Below are 25,979 nucleotides of genomic sequence, written 5' to 3'. Positions count from 1 at the left end.
GATCCTCTGGTGAGCCCGTGCCTCCTGGACCCACCGCCAGGGCCATCCTGGACTCACAGTCCCACCACCCCACTGCTCCACGTTGGTGATGTATTCCTCGTGCGTCCCATTAGTGCCGTGCACAGAGCTGGCTGCTCTTGCCCTTTCTGACTTTGAAAACAACTGTGAATCTGTGCTTACTATTCAGGTCTTTCTTACTAAACCGTCTGCTTCCTGAGAACAAGGGCTAATGTCAATTCTCTTTTCTTCACTGTTGATTTCTTAGGGCCGAGCACAAAGGACACTTGTTGAATGATTGAATAGATAATCACTAGTACATGAATGTGCGTACACCCTTATTTTCTAAAAAGTAATGTTAGGCAGCTTCCTTGCATATCTATTATTTTCCTTGATTGTTGGACAACCAAGGGTTAGAATTCTTTAAAGACAAGAGAACAGGGGCCCAGAGTGTTCATGAATCCACAGGCCTAAGGCTACACAGCGTGGACTGGCCATTGTAACCCCTGCAGGCAAGTCTTGGGGGCAGGCAGACGCACACACACATGTCACATACACACGCATATGCACACATATGTATACAGACACACATACATATAGATACACATAAACCCATATGCATACACACATACACAAATACAGACACACACACACACACACACGCACACGTGCAAGTGAAGAGGATGGAATGGGCTAAGCACGTGTTCAGGCCACTGTACTAACCATAGCTGCAGTCCTGACCCTCCCCAGGGCTCTGGAAGACGCTTGTGGAGCAGGAACCCGCACTTGACATTCCTGCCATTTCGGTGTCCACAAACCATGGTGACCATGTGATCACAGTCCCAGAACAGTCCCTGGGGCTGCTGGACAGGCTGAAGTCTTGCTGGGGAAGTTTCTGAGCACTTGGAGGGGGGCCCTGCCAGTCCCACAGCTTCCCTGAGGGCTTCCTGCTGCCCTGCTGCCCGGTCCCCACTGAGTCAGCCAGACCTTCCCTCTGACTGATCACCAAAAGGCCATTTTCCGTCTGCGTCTCACACCACTGTGCAGGTAGAACCCTCTTCTTTGGGGATAATAGGAAAGTCCATGTGGCTTAAGTTGCTCTCTCTGTCCCTCTGCGAAGGGGGCATGGGTGGTCTGTAGCTCCTGGCACTCGGGCTCCTGCTGCCACCCCTGAGCCCCTGCCCCCACCCCTGCCACTGCACCCTGCCCTCCCACTCTATGCCTGGGTGGGAAGCTGGGAGGAGCTGGCGGAGCCGGGGCAGGGGAGGGGAGCCGGCCTGACCGTCCTGCCTGGACCATTCCCTTCCCACGGCCCTGTGGCTGTGCGAGCCCCCTCGGGCAGGCCACTGAGTGGAACTCCACAGGAGAGATGCAGGCTCAGGAGGGAGCAATGGCTCTGATGGGACCCCTGCTGGAGGAGACCACCATGGGGCTGGGTACTGCCTGCCTTTGCCACCAAGGGAAACCCTGCCTCTCTGTGGGTCCAGCTGATTCATCAGTCTGCAGAGGTCCTAGCTCAGACACCCCCGATCCCCTCCCTTGGCGATGCTAACAGGTTTCTCCCATTCAGGAAATGGGGGGACCAGCAAGGTGTCTGTCCTGCCCGCCACACATCTGTGCCCCCACTTCCTTCTGAGTTCCTTTTCCTCTCCTCCCTGACTTCAGAGGTCACTCTCTAGGGATCTGACCCTGGGGCCGGGGCATCCTTTCTCTATTGTCCTGCAGAGCTAGTCGCACTGTGAGGGTGGGCCCTGTGCAACCCGCAAGCCGGCCCTGGTCAGGCCTCCTGTGGGGCTGGCTGGGTCCCTCAGACCCCTCTGGATGGGGTGGGCCTACTTAGGAGATGCGTACCCCACTCCGCCATCAGCTGTCTCCTCTTTCTGGCCCTGAGAGCTTCACAGGGTGGGGGCAGCAGAGGCCATGCATTTCCCGGGCTCAGTGCACTGTGGGCTTTTTGGAGACTGTTTGTTATTTCGCTTCCTGGCAGTTCTGCCAAGCGCCCTCCGGCCTCCAGAGCAGCGGGGCAGGTTCAGCTGAGGATTCTGAGCGCTGCTGCCACCCTCTGTGGAATATCAAGCAGGCCTGGGCAGCACTTCCAGGTTTCTCAGCTGTCAGCCCCACCAGGGTGGGAGGGTGGGGTGGTGGCGGGGTGGTAGCAGGGGTGTCGGCAAGGGTGGTGTGTGTGTGTGTGTGTGTGTGTGTGTGTGTGTGTATGTGGAGAGGCAGGGGCAGGGGCACTGGCACTTCCTATACCCAAACCCAGACCACGTCAGGGCAGCATCAGGGCCACAGGCAGGGACTGGATTCTGGCCACATGCACGGTTTTAGCCTGCAGGGTTTAAAAAGGCATGAATGACAAGAAGAACAAACAGAAGTGTTCACTCTTGGGAAATGGGCAGTGCCACCTCCGCGCGCTCCTGTCTCCACCCAGCAGAGCCCCGGGGAGAGCTGTGCACGCTGCACTGTCACCGGTCAGCGCCAGCGTCCTCCTGCCCCAGCTCCCCTCACTGCAGAGAAGGATATCCGAGTCCCCAAAGCAGCGCGGTTCCCCACGTTTCCCAACGTAGCTTTAGGAAGTGTGCCAAGTCTTTGTCCTACTCCAATGCATCCATGCTCACAGTTCTGTAGAAGGAATGTTTTCAGTCACTGACCAGTGAAGGTACTGGTTTCACCTCAAATCTTTGAGTGAAACTAACCCCTCAGGAAGATACACATCCACTCTCTGGCCCAGCTCCCCAGATCTGCAGGGCACACAGGTACCCTCCTTTGAGAAGCCAGAAAAGAACATATCGTATTATTTTCTTTAGAAGGGTCAAGAATCGCCATATTCCACCTACTTCTGCGGGTGTCATCATTCATACCCACTTACTGTACAAACTGTATGTAGCACCAAGTCTCCCATGCATCATTTTCTCCTGCTGCGGAGGGACTCTGGACCACTGGTTTTCAATGTACAGCTGAAGGTGGGGAGCATGAGTGTGAATTCTCCCACTGCGGGGTGGCGTCGGGGGGGGGGTGCTGCTTTCAGCAAATGTCAGTTACTACACACCAGAGCAGGAATGAGAGACTTTAGGGAGACGGGTTAAGGGTTTGAACTACATGCCCCTTAAGGGGTCCTCCAACTCTCACGAGGAGGACTTTAGTGTCTCAGAGAGTTACGAAGACTGCGGGGTCAGGACTCCCGGGCTGCTGGGTAACCGTGTACTTCTGCAGCTCTACAGCAGGAACCCAGCTTCCCGTCGGGAGGGAGCCAGCAAACCCCTGGTTGCTCGAGCTGCTCTAGTTCTGAGCTCCTGCTCCGGCACCGCGCAGCTCCCAAAGCCACCGATCCACGTGGTGGGTGTGGAGAGTTCCAGCCAGGGGCTTAGTGCTCAGTAAATGTTTGGTCAACCTGAACCTGAATCCAGTAGTCAAGTGACCCTGTTGGGCATGAGGCGGGAAGAGGGGCTGGGTTTCGTCTGAATGGCTACTCAAGCGGCATTTGCAGAGTCACTGCTGGGAAGTCGGGTCCACCAAGGGCAGGTGGCGGGGGCACATGACAGTTGGGGCAGACGCGGGGACATGAGGTCCTGGCACATTGGCTCATGTGGCAGGGTGCAGAGGGCCAGGCGGACGTGGGGAAGAGGAGGCTGCGTGCGGGCGGGGGCAGGAGCCGGGCCGTGGAGGCCTGGTGCTCGTGGGCTTGGAGTTTGAGGCTCATCCCGAAGGTTCTGAGATGCCAGCGGGAAATTTTAAGCGGAGAAATTTTATGGCTGGATTTTAGTTCAGGATGAGCCCCTGTCTCAGTTTGGAGAGAATGAATCAGCGGGAAGGAACACCAGGGGCAGGAAGCCAGCTACAAAGGTGCCGCAGCAGCACAGGTGAGAGACGGTGGGGGCTTCAAGATGACCAGGACTTTTGCCTTATAGGAAAAGAAGCTTCAGAGTGGGTTTTGCGGTCAACACCCAGGACTGGTCCAACACATCTCTTTGATATTATTCGGTTCCTTCCCTCCCTCCCTCCCTCCCACCTTCCCTGCCTGCCTGCCTTCTTTCCTTCCTTTTTCTTTTTTGAGACAAGGTCTCGCTCTGTCACCAGGCTGGAGTGCAGTGTGACCACAGCTCACTGCAGCCCTGAACTCCTAGGCTCAAGCGGTCCTCCTGTCTCAGCCTCCTGAGTAGCTGGGACTACAGGCTGGTGTTACCATGCCTAGCTAATAGTATTGTTTCTCTAATTTGATACGACATTTTTTTTTATGAGAAAGGATGGTAGGGTTATTGTTTTTAATTTTTAAAATCTTGGAAGAATGCTAGTCCCCCTCCCTCTTAGGTGGAGAAGAAAGTCACGAATACCAGCGCTATAACCTCCGCTCTCCAGCCATGACAAGTCAGGGACAAACTGCTGTGTCTCTCAGGGATTATATCACAGTCCAGAGTTAAAATTTAACTTATCAGTAGTAGCTGCAAGGCTAGCTTTCAGTTTCCTCAGCCAAGATCTCCTGATTTGCCTCATTCCTGGGGGTACCTGGGGCTTAACACATTCTCCCATGGAAGTTCGAGAGAACTGCAAGGTTCAGGTCCATGGGGGCAGCACACTTCTCAAGCCAGAAGTAATACAAGGCAAAGACCTCAGAGCCAGGGACCCCTGGCAACCTCACCTTACAGCTCAAGAGGTAGACTGAGACTTGGCTCTGCGAAGGCAGGGACCTTCCCACAGTCACGGCGCATCTCCAACACCCAACATGGTCCTAGGGGCAACGAGCACTTACAGATAATGGCCAGATGAATGAATGAATAAACAACTTGCCTGGAAAATCAATCAACGTAATTTATATCCACAGACAAAAGGAAAAAACTCTATGATCATCTCAATAAATGCAGGAAAAGTACATGACAAAATTCAGCTTCCATTTATGACAAAAACTCTCAGCCAAATAGAAATTGAAAGAACTTGTTCAACCTTGAGCTATTGTACTAATATCAAACAAAGTAGATGGCAAGTCAAGAAGGATTATTAGAGACAAAGATGGGCATCATTATGACCACATATTCAATTCAGCAGGAAGATGTAATAATTTAAAAATGTGTGTGCGCCTTAATAACATAACTTCAAATATATGATGCAAACACGGACAGACTGTAAAGGGAAATAAACAAATTCATAATCATAGTAGCAAAATTTAACAAGTCCTTCAGTACACAGTAGAATAAATAGGTGAACATCAGAACAAATGTAGGTGATATGAAAAATACATTTAACAAACTTGATCTAGATGACATGGAATGTTGAACCCTAACAGCTGCAGAATACTCATTGATTTCAAGTGCATACAGATCTTTCTATAAAATGCAATCACGCACTGAGTCATAAAACAAGTATTTTAAAATGTTGAAGAAGGTAAATCACTCGGACTATATTCTTTCATTATCAAGCTAGAAAATAACAACAAAAAGATGACTGTAAAATCCCAATGTGTTTGGAAATTTAAAAATACACTTCTAAACAAACCACAGGTCAAAGATAAAATGACAATGGAAATTAGAGCGTATTTTGAACTGAATTAAAATGTAAATATAATTTGTGAGGTGTAATTGAACTTATGCTTACAGGGAGATATATTGAAAAAAAAAGTCTAAAAATAAATAAGCTAAGAAGTTAGAGGCTGGACATTGTGGCTCATGCCTGTAATCCCAGCACTTTGGGAGGCTGAGGCAGGCAGATCACTTGAGGTCAGGCATTACAGACCAGCCTGGCCAACATGGTGAAATACAAAAAATTAGCTGGGCATGATGGTGGGCATCTGTAATCCTAGCTACTTGGAAGGCTGAGGCATGAGAATCACTTGAACCCAAGAGGCAGAGGTTGCGGTGAGCCGAGATCGCGCCATTGCACTCCAGCCTGGATAACAAGAACGAAATTCCATCTCAAAACAAAACAAAACAAAAACAAAAACAAACGAAAAAACCCAAAACACAAAAATTAGCCGAATACAGTGGTGGGCACCTGTAATCCCAGACACTTGGGAGACTGAAGCAGGAGAATCGCTTGAACTCGGGAGATGGAGGTTGCAGTGAGCCGAGATCGCACCACTACATTACAGCCTGGGCGACAGAGTGAGACCGGTCTCAAAAAAAAAAAAAAAAGAAGTTAGAAAAAGAAATACAAATTAAATTCAAAGAAAGTAAAAGAAAATAAATAGTAAAAAGATGAGTAGATTTTCATTAAATATAAGACAAATTTACAATACAGGATGAACAAAACCAAAATTGGTTATTTGGAAACACTAATAAAATAGATAAATTCCTGATAGGCTGATAAAGAAGAACAGAGGTAGCACAAATAACAGTATCTGGAGTGAAAATCATGCTTGCTAGAGATACTTTGAAGGCATTTTTTTTTAAAAAAATAAGAGGACATTATTAACAACTTTATGCCAGTAAATTTGGAAGTTTTGATGAAATGTATAAATTCCTAGAAAAACAAAAGTTACCAGAACAGATACAAGAATAAATAGAAAGTCTAAATAATTAAACACAGCATTTAAAAAATTTCCCATAAAGAATATTCCAGATCCAGATGGCTTCTTAAGTGAATGTTAAAAAACGTTTGTAAAAGAAATATCATCAATTTTATGTAACTCTTCTAGAAAACAGAAAAAATAGGAAAGATTCCTCAAGATTTCTATGACACCAGAAAAACCTGATTCCAAAATTTCATGAGAACATTACAAGAAAGGAAAATTAGAGTCCCATTTAATTCAAAGAGATAAATGTAAAGATCCTAAATAAAATATTAGCAAACCAGAAAAAAGCACTATGTGAAAAACAGAATACATCACAACCAAATTGGATTTATTCCAGGAAAGCAAGGTTAATTTATCATTGAACGATTCTTTACCACATTAAGGGAATAAGGAAGACAAATACAGTTCTGTCAATAAACGTGGGAACAGTATGTAATAAAATGCAACATGTACTAATAAAAAATTATTAGCACACTTGTAGTAGAAGGGAACTTCCTTAATCTGATAAAAATGTATTTATTTTTTAAATCCACAGCTAACATATGAAGGTGAATTTTTGTAAATTTTCCCTCTAAGAACAGAATAAGACAATGAGACAGATAAACTATTAGACTTAATAAGTGAATTTATGCCGGGAGCAGTGGCTCACACCTGTAATCCCAGTACTTCGGGAGGCCAAGGTGGGTGGATTACCTGAGGTCAGGAGTTTGAAAGCAGTCTGGGCAACATGGTGAAACCCTGTCTTTATTAAAAGTATAAAAATTAGCCAGGCATGGTGGTGCATGCCTGTAATCCCAGCTACTCAAGGGGCTGAGACACGAGAATCTCTTGAACCAGGGAGGCGGAGGTAGTAGTGAGTTGAGATCATGTCACTACACTACAGCCTGGGTGACAGAGCAAGACTGCATCTAAAAAAAAAAGTGAATTTAGTAAAGTTGTGGGAAACAGCCAATTAACAAAAATCAGTTGTATAAAACTACAATTATAAATAATATTTTAAAAGATAAAACTTAAACATCATCAAATCTAACAAACCAAATAATTTTGTTAGATTTCAATCTAACAAACATCTTTAAGAATTCTATGATGAAAATGACAAAACATTATTAAAAACATAAAAAAAGGCCCGCATGGTGGCTCACACCTGTGATCCCAGCACTTTGGGAGGCCAAGGCGGGTGGATCACTTGAGGTCGGGAATTTGAGACCAGACTGGCCAACATGGGGAAACCCTGTCTCTACTAAAAATACAAAAATTAGCTGGGCGTGGTGTTGAACGCCTGTAATCCTAGCAACTTAGGGGTGCTGAGGGATGAGAATCTCTTGAACCCAGGAGGTGGAGGTTGCAGTGAGCTGAGATAGTGCCACTGCACTCCTGGGCAATAGAGTAAGACTCTGTCTCTAAATAAGTCGATAATAAAAATATAAGAGAAGACTTAAATAAATGGAGAGATGTTTGTGGACTAAAAGTTCAATTATCTCGAGAGGTCAGTTCTCAAATTGATCTATTCCAGTGCAATGTAATCTCAATAAAAATCCAGTTGGTATTTTGCAAAAACTGAAAGGCTGGTTCTAAAAGCTATATGATAATGCAAAAGGGCTCAAATAACCAAGCAATTTTTGAAGAGCAAAATTGAAAGGATTTCTCAACTCGATACCAAGACTTTGGAAAGATTTGCGGGTGGTATTGAAACAGAAGAGGCAAATAGGTGATCAGAACAAAGCAGAATGTCCGGAAGACCACACATACAGGCACGCTTGATTAGTGACAAAAGCACCATAGCAGAGCAGTGGGGACAGGACAGCTTTTCAACAAACGGCGATGGAGAAAATACAGTGAAACCTGGTCACTATCTTACACCACACATAAGAATCAATTCCTTAAGTGGAAGAAACTGGGCACCAAAGGCCATATTTTGTATGATTCTCACTTGCACGAAAGCCCAAAAATTGGCAAAACCAAGATGTGGTGTTAGAAGTCAGGACAATGGTTACTTTTGGGGAGGAGTGATGGGCAGTTGTTGAAAGGACCATGAGCACAGCTTCTGGGGTTACACTAGTGGTTACATGAGTGTATTCACTTTGTAACAAGTCACCAAACTGTACACTTAAGGTGTGCACATTTTTTCTGTTTACATGTTATATTTTAATTTAAAGTTAACATTTTTGACCTTGCCATTTATAGCTTCATAATGGTGGACAAATTATATAATTTTTCTAGGCCTTCTTTTTTTTTTTTTTTGGTAGAATGGGGATTATAATAGTCTCTACTTTGTAGGATGTGAGAATTAAATATGTTTTTATTTATATTGTTCAGTGACTGGCCCATACTAGAGGCTTGATAAATGTTCCATGTTATTAGGTGCTAAGGTCATTTAGATAGTGACAGAACTGGGATTAAAATTAATCCAGACAAAATAGGTTTTCTGTCACATATCCTATGTCACAGGGCTGCTTATTAGCTGGGCTTGAACGGAATGCTGGGTTTAAATAGCATTTGCTGTGAGTTATCATAGATAGTCTTCACTCTCAACTTTATATTTTGCAAAAGATCAAGGGTATTAACTTCTCCCAATTCTCAATTCCTATGAGTATACTTCGGAATCCCAAGTAGGTTAGTGTACCTACCCCCACTAAAGACAAAAATACTCTAAATAGTCCAATCACCACATCAGAAAACTGTTTAGAATTGTTGGCTCCATCAAGGCCCCAAGAGGGAGAAGGACATGCAGCTGACCTGGGGCCTGTGGCCAGGGTTGCCCAGCCACTAATCACCTATCAAATTACTGTGTTTATAGAACAGCATCGTGTGGCATGGCTCCCTTGAATCAGGTTGTAACCAAGACCTCATTAAGCCGCACAAAGAACAAAAAATTAAAGGATGCATTAGTTCCCGAAAGGAATGTTTGGAAAAGTACTCAAAGACGAAGCAGCTGATAAAAGAGCCATGTGTCTTATTAATTAGCACATCAACAGAATTCTGTCCCGTGGATTTGATCACGGTGAATGTACTTTTGGATGTGAATCAGCAGTTCTCGAATCTTAATGAAGCCAGTCAGCAAGAGTTAATCACAGCTGGTTCCTGAGCGCAGATGTAACTAAAATATCCAGCCAAAAGAGAATGCCTTAAAAAAACAGTTTATCACCACACAGCTTTTTAAAAAAATGATTTTTAAGAGTGTGAGTTATTTTAAGTATTTTATGATAGAAAAATTTGAAGGCAAACTGTAAACGTATAAGCATGGTATGATGGCAACCCCACGGAAATGTTCATATACGGCAGAAAACCGAAGACATAAACGGAGAAAATCGTTACGGTATTAGAATAGTGAGGTTATGACTACTGACTAAAATTTTACTTTAATGTTATTATGTTGTTTGTATCTATTTACTTACTTATTTACAGGGTCTCTCTCTATCACCCAGGCTGGAGTGCAGTGGTACAATCTCAGCTCACTGCAACCTCTGCCTCCTGGGCTCAAGCGATTCCCTGACCTCAGCCTCCCAAGTAGCTGGGACCACAGGCGCATGCCACTATCCTGGCTAATTTTTGTATTTTGCGAAAGCAAGGTTTCACCATGTTGCCCAGGCTGGTCTTGAACTCCTGGGCTCAAGTGATCTGTGCCCCCTTGGTCTCCCAATGTTCTGCGGTTACAGGCATGAGCCACTGTGCCTGGCCAAATGTTATTATTTTTTGTTTTGTTTTAAAAGAAAACAATCTTTAGAGGGGCCCTGGTTTCTTGTTCATCTTTGATGTACATCTTACTGTCCCATACTGAGTCACTTCCAGCATGATTAGCTGATTAGATAATACAGCTAATATTTATGCAGACATTGTAGTTAAAATCTAAGGTCAGTGAGTTGAAAGGTGAATCTTCTGGATAAATTGTTCACATTTTTTTAAATATTAAATTCTACTCCACCTCCATTGTAAGAGGATATAGAGGCCGGAGAATTTTCTAATATGGATAGTTAATTCTTTTCATATTAACAGTAACTATGTGAACCTGACTTTTAAGTATACCCACAGTTGTAAAGTCTACTTTATTTAATGTGGGATTGTTAGTTTTACCTAAAATAAGTAAGGCTTTTAAACATGGATATACTGTAGCATAGCCAGAAATAGAACTAAAATTACATTCTCTTGTAGAGAACTTAATAGTTGAGAAGAAAAATAAGGGGTGGAAAGGCACCTCCTTCCAAAAGCCTCGTTACCCAGAGGAAAGAGCTTTTTAGCTGCACCTGACATTGTAAGGGATAAAACATTTGAACTCCTGGGTATTTTCGAACAAAATACTGAGATTACTTTTGTTTTTCTTTCATATCCTAGTTAGAGTTCGTTCTGAGTTTTTACTCAACATATTTACTGAAATATGGATGTGTGTCACTGTGGTGAGTTCTTACACATTAAAAGTTCATTCATTCCCTTAGCTGGGTAACCAATCCCAGGGAGTGAAATTGCATAATGCAATGCCTGGCATTTCGTTGTTATCCACTTAGCTGGAAATCTCTTGTTGGTCAGGAGGAGGAATAGAATATAGCTACAGTTGTGGTCAGTACACTTCCGTGCATTTTGTCTGAACGACTGTTGGATTGCTTGAGCCCAGGAGTTTGAGACCAGCCAGGACATCATAGTGAGACCCCATCTCTACAAAAAATAAGTTTAGAAAAGCTATCCAGGTGCAGTAGCTCATGCCTGTAGGCCCAGCCACTTGGGAGGCGGAGGTGGAGGACTGCTTGGGCATGCGAGGTGGAGGCTGCAGTGAGCCACGATTGTGCCACTGCACTTCTGCCTGGGCAACAGAGAACTTCTCTTAAAAAAAAAAGTTTCATTCATCTGAACGTGGACCCATCTAGATCTCAAACATATTCTGCAGGGCCCTGTTTATAAACAACTTGATTAAAGATGTGCTATAAGATTTATGGGCCATATAACTTTTAGTGACTTATCAACAAAGATTTAGAATCATTGGTAGAAAAGAGAGGCTTGTCTTTGTGAATCCTGCAGTTAGGGCATATGAAGAGCCTTTGTAGTGTCTGGGCACTGTCTCTTTCAGCTCAGGTCCAGGAGCCATCGTGTCACGTTCTTTATTGTCAGATGTGCCTTGGCTGGCTAGTTTCATGTCTCATCATGAGGAAAAAGTAGGAACACTGTTATTGCTCTCAACATTATGGCTCTTTGGTAACTGTTAGTATTGAAACTATAAATCAACTTGCCTCTGGAGTTCCCTGATGTCATTTGTTTCATGTTCAGTGCATCATTACTAGGACACCACATCCTCCATCATGACCCTGGTGAATATTGGCTTCCAATGGCTCCCTAAAGGCTGTCACCGTAATTCGTTTATGATGACCGCAAATGCAAGTCTCACCCAGAATGTGCAGGAAAATGTTTTCTGGTTATCTTAAATTTACTATCTAAGGTTTTATGGTGCAATACATTTTGTAGCCATGTCTTCTCTTGATCACCTTACGCCATGACTGCTGCACTCCTAGAATGTGGTCTTTTTCAATGCTGACCTCACCCTTTCCTTTCACAAGCCATCACTAGTGGGGAGGCTAGGCAAGGGGCAAAGAGTGATTCTATTCACCCAAAGAAGATCCATTCTTCATCTGGCATAGCTTAAGACCAACCTATGAAAACAAAATGTCACCACATGATCAGAGGCAAGAGAGGACATCATTCTGAAAATGGAGACAAAAGAGGAAATTGATCAGAAGGGTTGCTGACAGTGTGGAGCAAAGGCTTTGAAAACCCTTGGAGGAGACAGGTGCTGTGCTCCCTAGAGGACTGCCCTACATGTGGCACAGACCTGCAGAAAGGATGGAGTGTCTGCCCTGGCTGCCAGCCACAGCAGGTGTGCAGGTAAAGAACACCACCACCCGCTGCCATCCTTGATGCTGTGGACCAGAGGCCAACAGATTCTATGCAGTTGGAACACAGAAGGGCTTGAGCCAACCCATGGGCATACAGATATGGTTCAAGCACAAAAGCCGGCCATGTGTTTAGTACTTCAGAGACTTGAACTTGTCCTATGTCCAATGCAAGTGTGAATCAATCAAATTGGCACAGCACCGTTCTGGTTACCCATCCCAGGATCCCAGGAAACACCATGCTGACCAGTTAGAGCTGTCTATTTGTTGTGTTGTTGTTCTAGAACTTGGGCCCAGGGAGACAACACCTTTGATATGAGTTTTGGAGCTCCACAGGGCATCTGGTCAACCTCACATTCAGGCTGGAGGGTGGAAGAGCAATTTGAAGGGAAGAAATGAGGACAGGGTCCACACTATTCCTGGTCCAGGCTTGGGGCATTCTTCTTGGTTAGCTCTGCATATCCCAATCAGTCCCAGGTGCTGGGGGGACTGAAAACTTTAAGGAAGGCACTGCAAAACATGAATCCCCCAAAGGCTCACACAGGGGCTCCGTTTGGCCACATCTAAGTGCAGTACTTGCTGCAGCTGCCTTGTAATTGGGCTCCCAACCCACATATGTATGTATTGTCATTGGGTGTTTGCTAACAGTGTTCCCGCCACCTGATAGCCCTTCCTGCCATCGCAGCCTTTACCCAGACAACTGTTACCATGATTTCAGATCCAGCTCAGGCACCACTGTCTTCACCAAGCCTCCCCTAAGCCTGGGTGAGCCGCCTCCTCCTCTACGCTTTCCTTTGTCACAGCACTCAGACCTGTTTTCCCAAGTAATTGGTGATCTCAAGGTCAGAGATTTCTTTTCATCTTGTATTTTTAGTCCCCTGGAGAGTAATGGATACATCATTGGTGTTCGATAAAATGCCTGCTGAATAATAAGCGACTAAAGGAATGTGTGAAGGGCATGAAACTCTTTAGTAATAATTATAAGGGTATTTGCACAGACCCATGATCATTTTTAAACATCTAATTTGAAATGTTTCTTCCCCAGCAAACATGATGTTCCTTTCAGCTCTCGTCATCCCTACTTGAATTGTCTTGGGTTTGGGAACTTAGTACTTAGGGCTGCAGTCCCTTCCATGGCTTTTTCCTAAACAGAATGTATATAACACCATCAGGACAGTGACTGCCACACTGTCAGTGGGCAACACATTGCTCATTATTGTTGAGAGGCTTGAGTTTTAATTCTGGTTATAGTGGGCTATTTTTCAGCCCAAACACTCCTAATAAAAACAACTAAAAATGCTAGGTAAATTATTATTGGGCACCATTTTTTTTAAACCCAGTACATAACAAAGCAAGCCACATGTGTGAGAACCATCTGAAAAACAGACAACAAAAACAAATCTGGGAACACTTTTAGATCTTGAAATTACTAAACATGGATTATAAAAGAACTGTGCTTACTGTAGTGGGTTGAGACATTGCCCACCAATTGCCTGCAGACCCTGACTCAACGATGGAAGAATGAATGCACTCTCACACCATTACAGTGGTACAAGCGGGCTGGGGATGGCCACTGGCTTGTTTTCAGAGGTTGAAATGCAACCAGTTGACCAAGACCCTCTGTCAGTCCACACATTTATTTTGTCAATATTTTACAAGAGGTTCTAAGTTAACACACTTGTGGATAATTAACGTTAAAAGAGTGGTTGTACGAATAATAAAAGCTTCCGGTTCTGGGCCCAGAGTAAACACTGTTCACAGGTAATTGCCCGCTGATCTCCCCCTGAGAGGGACCATCTAGCACAAAGTTTACATGAGTAAACAGAGTAGAGACAAAGGGATGTGGGGTAAACAGACTTAAACTGGGAAAGCCTCTTATCATCCCTGTCTTCTCCCTAACTTAATGGACTGGCCTGCCACATTCAGCCTGCCTCAATAAAACCTTTTGGCTTTCCAAAAGGTTTGAGACTAATCTATAACGTTTCCTAATATATCTTTAATATTTTGCCAATCACCCTGAGTGAATATCAACAGTGGTTTGAATCATGGTTCCTCAAAGATGTCCACATCCTAGTCTCTGGAACCTGTGAAAATGTTACTTTATATGGTTAAAGGAACTTTGTGGATATGGCAAAAGTAATAATTTTGAGATTGGGGAGATTATTCTGGATTATCCAAGTGGGCCTAATGTAATCACAAGGATTCTATAAGAGGGAAGCAAGAGGATCAGTGTCAGAGAGAAAAAAATGTAAGCATGTAAGCAAAAGTCAGAGAGGAGAAAAAAGCTTACACTTCTGACTTTTAAAATGGAGGAAGGGGTCACAAGCCTTGGCATGTATTTGGCTTCAGGAAGCTATAAAAGGAAAGAAAATGGATTCTCCCCTAGATTGAAAGCAAGGTCTTCAATACTTTGATTTTAGCCCAGTTTTCAAAATCCTGACCTCCAGAACTTTAAGATAATAAATTTGTGTTGTTTTAAGCCACTAAGTTTGTAGTCACTTGTTATAGGAGTAATAGGAAACTAATACATTTATTATGTTTAAAAAAGTAAAGATTAGCTTAAAGATATCTCTGAAAAGATAAAACTACGGTTAGATTTTAAAAAGTAACTAAATAGTACATCTAGAGAGTAAAAACACTATAGCTGACATTTAAAACTCAGTGGCTAGGTTCAATAGCTAATTCAACACAGCTGAAGAGAGAATTGATGACCTGGAAGTTAAATCAGAAGAAGTCCAGGATGCAGCAAAGAGAGACAAAAAGATATCCAATAAGTTAGAGAGGCTAAAGTGATAAAGTCTAACTGAAATTTAATCAGAGTCAAGAAGGAAAAGAGTGGATGGAAAAAGATAATATCTCAAGAGGTATTGGTGCCTTTCTCACTTTCCTCCAACTTGGTTGCTGCTCTTGGTTGGGGGCCATCCAACACCTAGGCAGGAGGATGGTAGCCACAAAGGAGAAGAAAAAGTCAGTGGAGTTAATCAACTCTATGAAAAGTAGAAAGTACATGCTGGGGTACAAGCAGATTCTGAAGTTGATTGGACAAAGCAAAGTGAAATTGGTCATCCTCTCTAACAACTTCCCAGCTTTGAGGAAATCCAAAATAGAATGCTATGAAATGTTGGCCAAGACTGGTGCCCATCGCTACAGTGACAATAATATTGAATTGGGCACACCATGAGGAAAATACTACAGAATAGGCACACTGGCTCTCATTGATCCAGGTGATTCTGATAATATTAGAAGCATGCCAGAATAGACTGGTGAGAAGCATACTATGCAAAATTTTCTTTAATAAAACTTGCCAGAGCTTGTTTTAAAACATTTTTAAAAAGAGGTATTGGCTGAAATTTTCTACTGCTGATGAACAACATCAACGAGTATAAGAATCCCAATTAATCCTGGATATTTGGGGTGGCTTTATAGAGGCAATATAGCATGGTGGTCTAGAACAAAGATTTTTAAAGTTTGTAAGCACTATTGAATTCTAGTCTTGCCACTTATTAGCTACATAATTTTGGGCAAGTAAATTGACCTCTCTGAGCCTCCATCTCCTGATATATTAAAATAGGGATAGTACATGATTTATTGGTTGGTTATGAGAAATAAATATGTATAAATGTGATTAGCATAGTAATAGGTCCAAAGTAATATTCAGTACATAATTGCTGATATTTTCAGTAGTGTTCAAAGTATATTTTCTCATGATGAGTTGAAATCTGCTTCCTGATCATTTTCATTCATTCATCTCTTATTTTTTTTTTTAAGACAGAGTCTCCCTCTGTCTCCCAGGCTGGAGTACAGTGGCATGATTTTGGCTCACTTCAACCACCACCTCCCAGGCTCAAGCAATCCTCCCACTTCAGCCTTCTGAGTATCTAGGACTACAGGCAGGCATCACCACACCTGGCAAATTTTTGTATTTTTTGTAGAGAAGGGGTTTTGCCATGTTGCCCAGGCTGGTCTTGTACTTCTGGGCTCAATCGATCCTCCCACCTCAGCCTCCCAAAGTGCTGAGATTACAGGTGTGCGCTACCATGCCTAGCCTCCACTCATTCATCTTAATTCTGATTTCTGGAGAAGCACAGAACAGGTCTGCCTCCTAGTATACCTATGCATTCACTCTTTAACTTTTTAAAGCTCTGCAACTGCAGAAGAGCAGGGCCAGGTGATCATCAGGACTCTCTGACACTGGTTATGATAAGCCAGTATTTCATACAGTTGTAACAATTTTCTTGGCTGTGTGAAATCTCTCAAAGACTCCTGGGAGTCTCAGAATTCTAGAGCGTGAGAGCAGCAGTGGAGTATAAGAATCCAGCATGCATGTTCTGCAGGTGAAGAATAGGAGCTACAGGGAGTGGAAGTGGCTTAGCTAGACTCAGCTGGTGGTTGAGTCATCCACCTGCCTCAGCCTCTGAAAGTGCTGGGATTACAGGCATGAGCCACTGTGCTGGGCCTCTGCTCTGTATTTAGAGTAGACTTTACATCTGCCTGGTCAACCGGACCATGATCAAGGATGTGGCAAATATTCTCTTTGTAGCTTGATGATGGATTTTCTAAATTTGAAAATCCTTTCATTTTAATTTCCAAAAGTTCTTTTATCATTTAACTGAATTCCTATAAGATGTTATTGGCTCTGCCAAGAATTCCCTTCCCATGAGTGTTGCTTTAAGTGGGCCTGGTGCTCATTGCTGATGTTTCTGACTCCGTGAGTCTCCATCTTTGAATTTGCCTGAGTTTTATCACTTCCTTTTATCAAGTTCTCCTGCCTCTTTTTTTTTTTTTTTTTTTTTTTTTTGGAGACGGAGTTTTGTTCTGTTGCCCAGGCTGAGTTCAGTGGCATCATCTCACTCACTGTAACCTCTACCTTCCAAGTTCAAACAATTCTCCAGCCTCAGTCTCCTGAGCAGCTGGAACACACCACCATGACCACACCACCAGACCAGGCTAATTTTGTATTTTTAGTAGAGACAGGATTTCTCACCATGTTTCCCAGGCTGGTCTCAAACTCCTGACCTCAAGTGATCTACCTGCTTTGGCTTCCCAAAGTGTTGGGATTATAGGCAAGAGCCATCTTGCCCAGCCTCAAGTTCCCTTCTGAACTCTATTTTTATTTATGTGTTTCATATACCTTACCTTAATTCTTAGCAAGGTAAGTCAGTTGCTCTAGAAAGTGGGGTTGATGGGGAGGAGATAAACCCCAGGAATATTCTTTTTTTTTTCTTGTTTTTCGAGACAGGGTCTCACTCTGTTACCCAGGCTGGAGTGTGGTGGTATGTTCTTGGCTCACTGCAGCCTCACTTTCCCAAACCCAGGTGATCCTCCACCTCCACTTCCCAAGTAGCTGGGACCACAGGTGTGCACCACCATGCCCAGATAATTTTGTGTGTTTTTGGTAAAGATGGGGTCTTGCTATGTTGCTCAGGCTGGGTCCCAGCAATATTCTACCAACAAGTCAGTAACGTGTAAGCACCACCCAGTTTCATGTGCTTCTCCACCCACCACTGATCACCTGAAGCACACACAGATGCCTCTCTCAGGGTGTGTGTCTATGAAGACTGGCTATTTTATCGCCACTCTTTTTTACGTCCTAATAATAGTGGCTGAGTTATCTGGGATGTTGATACACATTCCTAGCCTATTAGGGCATACGTCCTCCCAAGATGACCATTTATTTAGGATTTTAATGTCTCCGTTTATAGATGCAACCTCAGCGTTTAGGGCCTGGTAGCTTTTGAATGATTCTAGGCTTCACGAAAACAGCACCATTTCATTTTTACCACCATTTTCTGAAATATGACGGTAAAAATGAAGTGGCCCTGTTTTTCATGAATTGACTTAGCTGGGGTCACAATGCCAGGGAGTACAAGTTCCATACAGCCAGGGTTAGGAGGAATAATTTATGTATTTTTTTCCACAGGAAAAATATAGGCTTTTCAATGCTATAAGAGCAATTTCATTTAATGCATAGGAAATTATGTTGGCATACAACCCAAAACTATCTGTGGAATAATTTTCAGTATCACTCATGATCATTTTTAACACGTCAAAGTGGAAAATTGGACTCACCACCCTCGGAAAGCCTCCTGTCAGAGAACTTTTGAAAGCAGTGCTGGAATGAGGTGACCGTGTAAGTACCATGTCAGATCCGTCCAGCCATCTTCTGAACTTGCTGGTCACATGAGCTGGCTTGCACTGTGAATTTCATTTTGTGGTGCCATCAAGGTTAATAGAGTGAGGGCTGGTGGAGCCAGCCGGCTTATTCAGTAAACATCTGCCTTTCTGAAAGGAAAAGAGAGTGAAGAGGCCCATTCCTGTGTGCTTGTGAATTTCAAATGGGCTGCCTGCAGAAATTGTCTACAGCATGTGGCCTAAACAGCCAGACCGAAGGGGAAATTCTCCTGCAAAAATCCTTAACCTAAGATCCAACAGCATGAAACAGTTCAGTCTTTGCCCCACTGTGGTCTAAACCTCCAGACATGTTATCACAAAGGGACAGCAATGTGATTAATGGACAGACACAGTAACAAGAGATTATAAACTTAATGTAATGGCAAAGACTAAAAAACTGCATAGAGGCGATGACATAAGGCAGAAACTATACAGATTCCCAGAACCCCAAGGGCTAACCAGCCAATAATATCATGCCCAGCCTGAGGACTCCATCGGGGGAAAGTAGCTTGTCTTTGCCATTCTTGTGGGGAGGCCATGATTTAAATTCTCATCCCCCCGCACCCTACCTGCACCTGACTTTGGGGACTGTTGACACGTCTCCGTCCTCACCAGATGAAAGGGACTGATACAAAACACCCCCAGCACATACAGACTGTTTACTATGGCTGGGTTAATCAAAAGTCAATTTTCTGTACAATTTATCATATCACTAAGAGAGCTAGACCTCAGGCTGCAGGCTATTCCTACATGTTGGTACAAATCATTTCCCTATTGGCAAAAGACAAAATTAGAACAAGTTCAGTTTAAAAATCTTTTTTTAAAAAATTTGAGACAGGGTCTCCCTCTGTTGCCCAGGCTGGAGTGCAGTGGCGCAATCATGGCTCCCTGCAGTCTCGACCTCCTGAGCTCAAGTGATCCTCCCATCTCAGTTTCCCAAGTAGCTGGGACTACATGTGTGTGGCAGCACACCTGGCTAATTTGTGTGTGTGTGTGTGTGTGTGTGTGTGTGTGTGTGTGTGTGTGTTTAGAGATGGGGTTCTGTCATGTTGCCTAGGCTAGTCTTGAATTCCTGGGCTCAAGTGATCTGCCTGCCTTAGGTAACCAAAGTGCTGGGATTATAGGCATGAATCAACGCACCCAGCTGGCTTAAAAATCTTTTTTAAGATCTGGCATTTATTTGCAATTCCAGAATTGGGCAACACCTCATTCTATAAGAGCATCTTGATGAGCCAAGCAGAGATTGGCTTTAGAGACAGAAAAGGCCTAAGAAAACAGAAACAGAAAACAGAAAGCAGATTGGTAATTGCAAAGTTATTTTTCCTTGTAAAGATTAAAGCAGAGGGAACTTCCTTACCATGCTGACTCAAACTGGCTTGTTTGGGGGTTTGGCTATTACCTTTCTCTGGCTCCTGATTTTTTGGAAAGTCAGATAAACAACTTAGTTTCAGTGGAAAACTTCAGTGTGAGTAACTCCATTTCAGTTTGGTCTGTTGAATCTAGTGTGGGAGCTCAGTTCTATCCTAGAGCCTCCAAGAAATCGTATTAAACACTATCAAATCCCTTTTGGGCAGCAGAGCAACTGTAGCCTAAAGGATTCAGATCATTCTAAACTGAGGGATGGGGCTGCAGGGGCAGAAAGGGGCAATTTCTTTCTCCCCATCATAAGGGGAGGAAAATTACTCCTGTTAACCTGTCTAATTCCAAAGATAGGTTAACGAGAAAAGCACACTTTTATTTGATCACAGTTTTATGTGGCATGTGAGCCTTCAAAATGACCGACCTAAAGATATAGGGAAAATGATCTGTTTCTATGTGTTAGTTCAGTGAAGTATAGACAGGTGTGTAGAAAGGGGATTGGACAGAAAGGCTGTGGTCTAATGCCAATAGTAGGCTGGGTGGGGAGAGCCTGCCTGTTTGTTCAGATTCTCTGTGGCCTCTCTGTGAGGCATTGTCTGCATCTCTCTGGTGTGGGAAAGGGCCCTTCTGGGACGAGGGTATTAATTTCTTTATGGCCAGTATCACACAGAAAGGCAAAGGGGTAGGGATTACAGTCATATTTTTGGATTTTATGGTTGGCCTTGGGGGAAAGGGCTTTTGCCCACCCAGGGGCAGATAGAAACCAGGATTCTGGTTTCTGTCGCTTGCCTCAGGAGAGAACGAGGGAGGAGGGTCAGGAGGGCAGGAGAAGGTCAGGGAGCGATTGCGTCTGATGCTGCTTCTTAGGCCTTTACTGAGGGTGTCATTTTCTGGGCCCCAAAAGGACCAAACTGTGTTTGCTCTGTTCCTTCAACATACAGTCAAAGGGAGCTGGAGTATTCGAGGCTCTAGTTTCTGTTCTCAAAACACGTCCCTGTCCCCTTTTCCTTGGGAAGGCCACGGCTCAGCCTCTTTTGATAAAAGCACAGGACAGAGACAGCCATCGAGATGTCAAATAGCTACAACTGCTGTGGCTGCCAGGCAGTAGATAAACCTGAGAAAGAAGACTTCACCCACCGATACTGAGTCCTTAAGGCAGAGGGGATGTTACTAAATAACCCTTTCAGTTGTGACCACCAGCTCAGGTTTCAGGCAGCTCAGCCGGACCCAGTCTGTATGGACAACTGCTGGACACCAGGCCAGCTGAGAAACGACTCAGGTAGACATGGAGCTTTCACTCTTGGGAGAAGGATGGCCCCATTACCAACCTCAAAGGACAGGGCATCATGACCGATCCAGTCCCATGACGTGCCAACCCCTGTATTCAGGGGTGTGAGTCTGTTATCATAGAGGCGTTTTAGGCAGAGAATAATCATCAGGGGTGGGTGGAATTCTAAGCCTGTTTTTCTGCCCGCAAACACGGCAGGTGTCCATTTCCATATTAATTCACAAGGACAACATATCACCTAGTGCAGGGTATTCTCGTTACGTAAGCAATTGTTATCCAAGTCATCACATTGTTTGCTTTTGAGATGGAATTTTGTTCTTGTCGCCCAGGCTGGAGTGTAATGGTGCAGTCTTGGGTCACTGCAACCTCCCCCTCCCGAGTTCAAGTGATTCTGCTGCCTCAGCCTTCCGAGTAGGCCACCACCACGCCTAGCTGATTTTTGTATGTTTAGTAGAGATGGGGTTTCGATATGTTAATCAGGCTGGTCTCGAACTTCTGACCTCAGGTGATCCACCTGCCTCAGCCTCCTGAAGAGCTGGGATTACAGGTGTGAGCCACTGCACCTGCTGTCACCGGTTTTTGTTGTTTTTAATTAGTTATTTTTGCCATTTCAACTTTTATTTAAGACATGGGGTGCCTGTGCAGTTTGTTACACGGATATATTGCACGCAGCCAGTGTGCAGAGTACCCAATAGGAAGGTTTGAAACCCATGCCTCTCCCACCCTCCTCTCTAGTAACCCACGATGTCTATTGTTCCCATCTGCTACCATTTTTTAAGGACTATACCAGGAAGCCTTTTTTTGTTGTTGTTATGTCAGGAAATCTTCATTAAATAACTGACCACGTGTAGAATCAGTCCCCATTCAAATGTCACTCCAAATGTCAGATCAATACTAGTTAAAAGTGTCTAGATTTTGTTCCTGATTTTCTAACACTCTGAGTAAGCAGGTGTGCCAACTGAGGTTACCAGGTGAAGTTAAGTAAACTCCTTAAGGTCTGCAGTGCTGCAGAACGCCAGTTTTATTTTTGGCTTTGCCACTAATTAGCTGTGTGGCCTTTCACAGTTTACTCCTCTTCCCTGGACCTCAGTTTCCTCATCCACAAAGCGTAGAGGGTAAAACAGATAAATATTTTGAACCTAGTTGGACATTAAAGTCATCTGGAGGGAGTTTTAATATGTGTTTTCTTTTAAAAGCTCAGAGTGCCCCTCTCTTGATCAACTGAATCAGAATCTCAGGGAGTGCAGCCCTAACACGTGCAGAGTTCAAACTCCCCAGGTGATTCAAATCTGGTTAAGAGTGGAAATTAACTGGCCCCGTGCGGTGGCTCATGCCTGTAATCCCAACACTTTGAAAGGCCAAGGCAGGCAGACCACCTGAGGTCAGGAGTTTGAGACCAGCCTGACCAACAGGGTAAAACCCCGTCTCTACTACAAATACAAAAATTAGTCAGGCATGGTGGCAGGTGCCTGTAATCCCAGCTGTTTGGAAGGCTGAGGCGGGAGAATCCCCCGAACCCAGGAGGCAGAGATGGCAGTGAGCCGAGATCACGCCATTGCACTCCAGCCTGGGTGATGAGTGAAACTCTGACTCAAAAATAAATAAATAAATAAATAAATAAATAAATAATGAAAATAGAAAGAGTGGAAATCATGGAACGTGGGGATTCTTAACATTCATTTCATGTTTATCGTTGTTTGTTTTTCTCACAGCTTAGCTTTCATCCTAGAGATATGTATAGGTGCAAATATATAAGTGTTTCTATAACCCCATCCCATTCCTATTAGGTTTTAAGTCTTTTTCATAAATAGCTTTCTGAGAAATTGGAAGTTGTGGGGAGAAAAACACACCACCACTGTTTTTGCCACATTTGCTGTGAACACAGCATTCTCACCTCACACAAATCCATGTTCCAGTGAAACAGGGTACTGCTGCCTTCCCAGAGAGATGTCCCACAGCTGCTGTGACTAAAAGGAGGTGACAGACAGAAAAGGAGCAGATATGGAATCATCTGGATTGAAATACTCTTTGGGCTTTTCTTGGCTAGGGTCAGCCTTGGAGCTCCCATGTTGTCTAACTCCTCTGCATTGTTCAAAATGGCCTGAAGAACTTCTGAACACGGACAGTTGTCCAGCCCAGTCAGGTCCAAGGCCACTGCTCGGGCTGTCATCAGCTTGGACTCGGCACCGGCCACCTCCAGGCATGCTTTCCTGTTTTCTTGGTAGAGCGTGCAGGTCCTTGGCCTGAAATGTTGGATTGCTATTTTTTTCTCTCTTGGAAAATGAGACTGTTTTAAGATTATTTCCAGAGAAATTGAAATAAATTGAATGATAAAATTTCACAGCAGCTGCTTGTCATGAGTAATTATCAGACCGCCTCAGTGACAAAGATGCTCTCGTTGACCACATTTTCTCACGCTCCGTGGGCCTGTTTCACGGAGGCTCTGTCCTTGGTCTTCAGCTTGCCTGGACTAGTTTTAGCAGGAAGTCGATTCATTGCCTGTAGTTCTTGAGCGAAATCCCTCTGTTAATAATCAATAATTATAAATCAGCAAATATTTATAAGCCTCCTGCTACAATGTCTGTATTATGCCCAGAAATCATATTGCATTAGTTTTCTAGGGCTACTATAACCAAGTACCACAGACCGGGCACCTACAGTAGATGTATCTCATCTGGTAGATTCCTAGCAGAAATCGATCCTGTCACCATCTGGAGGCCGAGTCTGAGATCAGGATGTCCACAGACTTGGTCTTCTCCGAGGCCTCTCTCCTCAGCCTGTAGGTGGCTTTCTCCCTGTCTTCAGGTGGGGGGGTCTCTCTGGGTCTGTTTCCTAATCCCTCCTTCTTAAAACAACACCAGGCATGTTGGATTGAGCCCACCCTAATGACTTCATTTTAACTTAATTATCTATGTGAAGACCCTGTCTCCAAATATGGTCCTAGTCAGGTATCAGGGGTTAGAACTTCAACACATAAATGGTGGTGGGTGAGGGGACAGGGGAGCAATTCAGCCCATAACACATTTGTAACCTAGAGATGTATTTGTGATTTAATGTAGGATAGAGATCTATTAACATTTATCTTCAATTTGTTTTTGTTGCTCTAGACCCATCTGGAAGAAAGGAAACACTTTATCTCATCCTCTGGAAGCCTGAGCATTCCTTTCCCTCGCAGGGAGAGCCACTAGTTTGTTTTTACTGTTGGGAAGAATAAAAGACGATGTTCCAGAACTGAGTTGGACACCCTGGAAATGATTCATCCAAGGTCTATGCCCTAAAGGGAATTCACTGTATGTCCAAGAAAGGAAAGACTTAGAGTCTGGAGATTAAGGATTTAGGAAGAGAATGGTTTTGTGAAGTAGATTCTTTGAGGTTGGGAGGGGGAAACAGGAAGCAGGGGTATAGGACAGGGGACTTCGATGTTGACAGGTGCGAGTCAGAGCTTTGGCTGCTGGAGGCCCACTCTGGAGGGATATTCAGAGCTGAGATGCCAAGTTGTTCCCCAGCACCCTTCCTCCCTCCCTCCCTCCCTCCCTCCCTTCCTCCCTTCCTTCTTCCCTTCCTCCCTCCCTCCCTCCCTCCCTCCCTCCCTTCCTTCCTCCCTCCCTCCCTCCCTTCCTCCCTCCCTCCCTCCCTCCCTTCCTCCCTTCCTCCCTTCCTTCCTCCCTTCCTTCCTTCCTCCCTTCCTTCCTTCCTTCCTTCCTCCTTCCCTCCCTCCCTCCCTTCCTTCCTTCCTTCTTCTTCCCTCCCTCCCTCCCTCCCTCCCTCCCTCCCTCCCTTCCTCCCTTCCTTCCTTCCTTCCTTCTTCTTCCCTCCCTCCCTCCCTCCCTCCCTCCCTTCCTCCCTTCCTTCCTTCCTTCCTTCTTCTTCCCTCCCTGCCTCCCTCCCTCCCTCCCTTCCTTCCTTCCTTCCCCCTCCTCTCTTTCTTTCTTTTCTGTTATTTTTTCCTGACACATCTATTTTGGTTTCAAACTCCCGGGCTCGAGTGAGCCGTCCACGTCAGCCTCCTGAGTAGCTGGGACTGCAGGGGTGCTCCACTGCACTGGCCCATTCTCCTTTTGTTGCATGTAGGGATAGAACCTCTAGTGTTAGCAGGGAACATGGCTATCCCCAAATTCCCAGCCTTCTTGCAGCTAGGTGTGGCCATGTGACTAAGCCTGAGCAGACGACATGTGCACAGGAGTGCTCTGAATGGTCTCTGAGTCATCCTCTCAGAGACAAAGTGATGGGACCTGAAGTTTCTCTCTCCTCCTTTCTGTAGGTCAGAACATGGACGTGAATGGAGGCGAGCCAGCTTCAACCATACCATGAGGACAGTGCTCTAGGAGGTGGCAGAGACACCAGAGAAATGGAACCCAAGTCATAGAATAACCTCATATTGCAGTGCCACCCTGCGAATCCTGGACTGCTCGCCTCTGGACTATCACTTGAGAAATAAACTTTTCAGTCGTTAAAGCCACTGTCTTTTGGAATCTTTTTGTCACAGCAGCTTACCCATATCTTATATCTGGCAAGTAAGAGCTTGAGTCAAATGTTCTGTAGTGGAGAAATTCAAATCAATTAGATATGCTGATAAAGAATGCTAAAACTTCTTTTTCCTCTAAAGAATCTGTTATAATTGATTTTTAAATCTATGAGAACATTAAAGTAAATTATATTTCGATGAGGGAATGGCATCTTTTTTTGGACTATGAAATCTTTTGTATATGAAAATCTTTTTGGTAGACAGAGGATAACACTTTTTTTTTTTTGAGACAATCTTGCTCAGTCACCCAGGATGAAGTGCAGT

General features: G+C 44.4%; 1 long non-coding RNA gene and 1 pseudogene across 1 annotated transcript; both read left to right on the top strand.

Moving 5' to 3' along the window:
- Nucleotides 1–916: 916 nt before the first annotated feature.
- On the top strand, nt 917–25,634 carry LOC141585727 (uncharacterized). The gene is made up of 3 exons (XR_012519393.1): nt 917–1,044; nt 24,298–24,455; nt 25,452–25,634. It is a non-coding gene; the product is annotated as an uncharacterized LOC141585727 (long non-coding RNA).
- On the top strand, nt 15,314–15,667 carry LOC120368307 (large ribosomal subunit protein eL30 pseudogene; annotated as a pseudogene).
- Nucleotides 25,635–25,979: the final 345 nt, after the last annotated feature.

Source organism: Saimiri boliviensis, chromosome 1 (assembly GCF_048565385.1).
Source record: "Saimiri boliviensis isolate mSaiBol1 chromosome 1, mSaiBol1.pri, whole genome shotgun sequence".
Taxonomy (NCBI): Eukaryota; Metazoa; Chordata; class Mammalia; order Primates; family Cebidae; genus Saimiri; species Saimiri boliviensis.
This window is presented reverse-complemented; position numbering and strand designations above follow the sequence as displayed.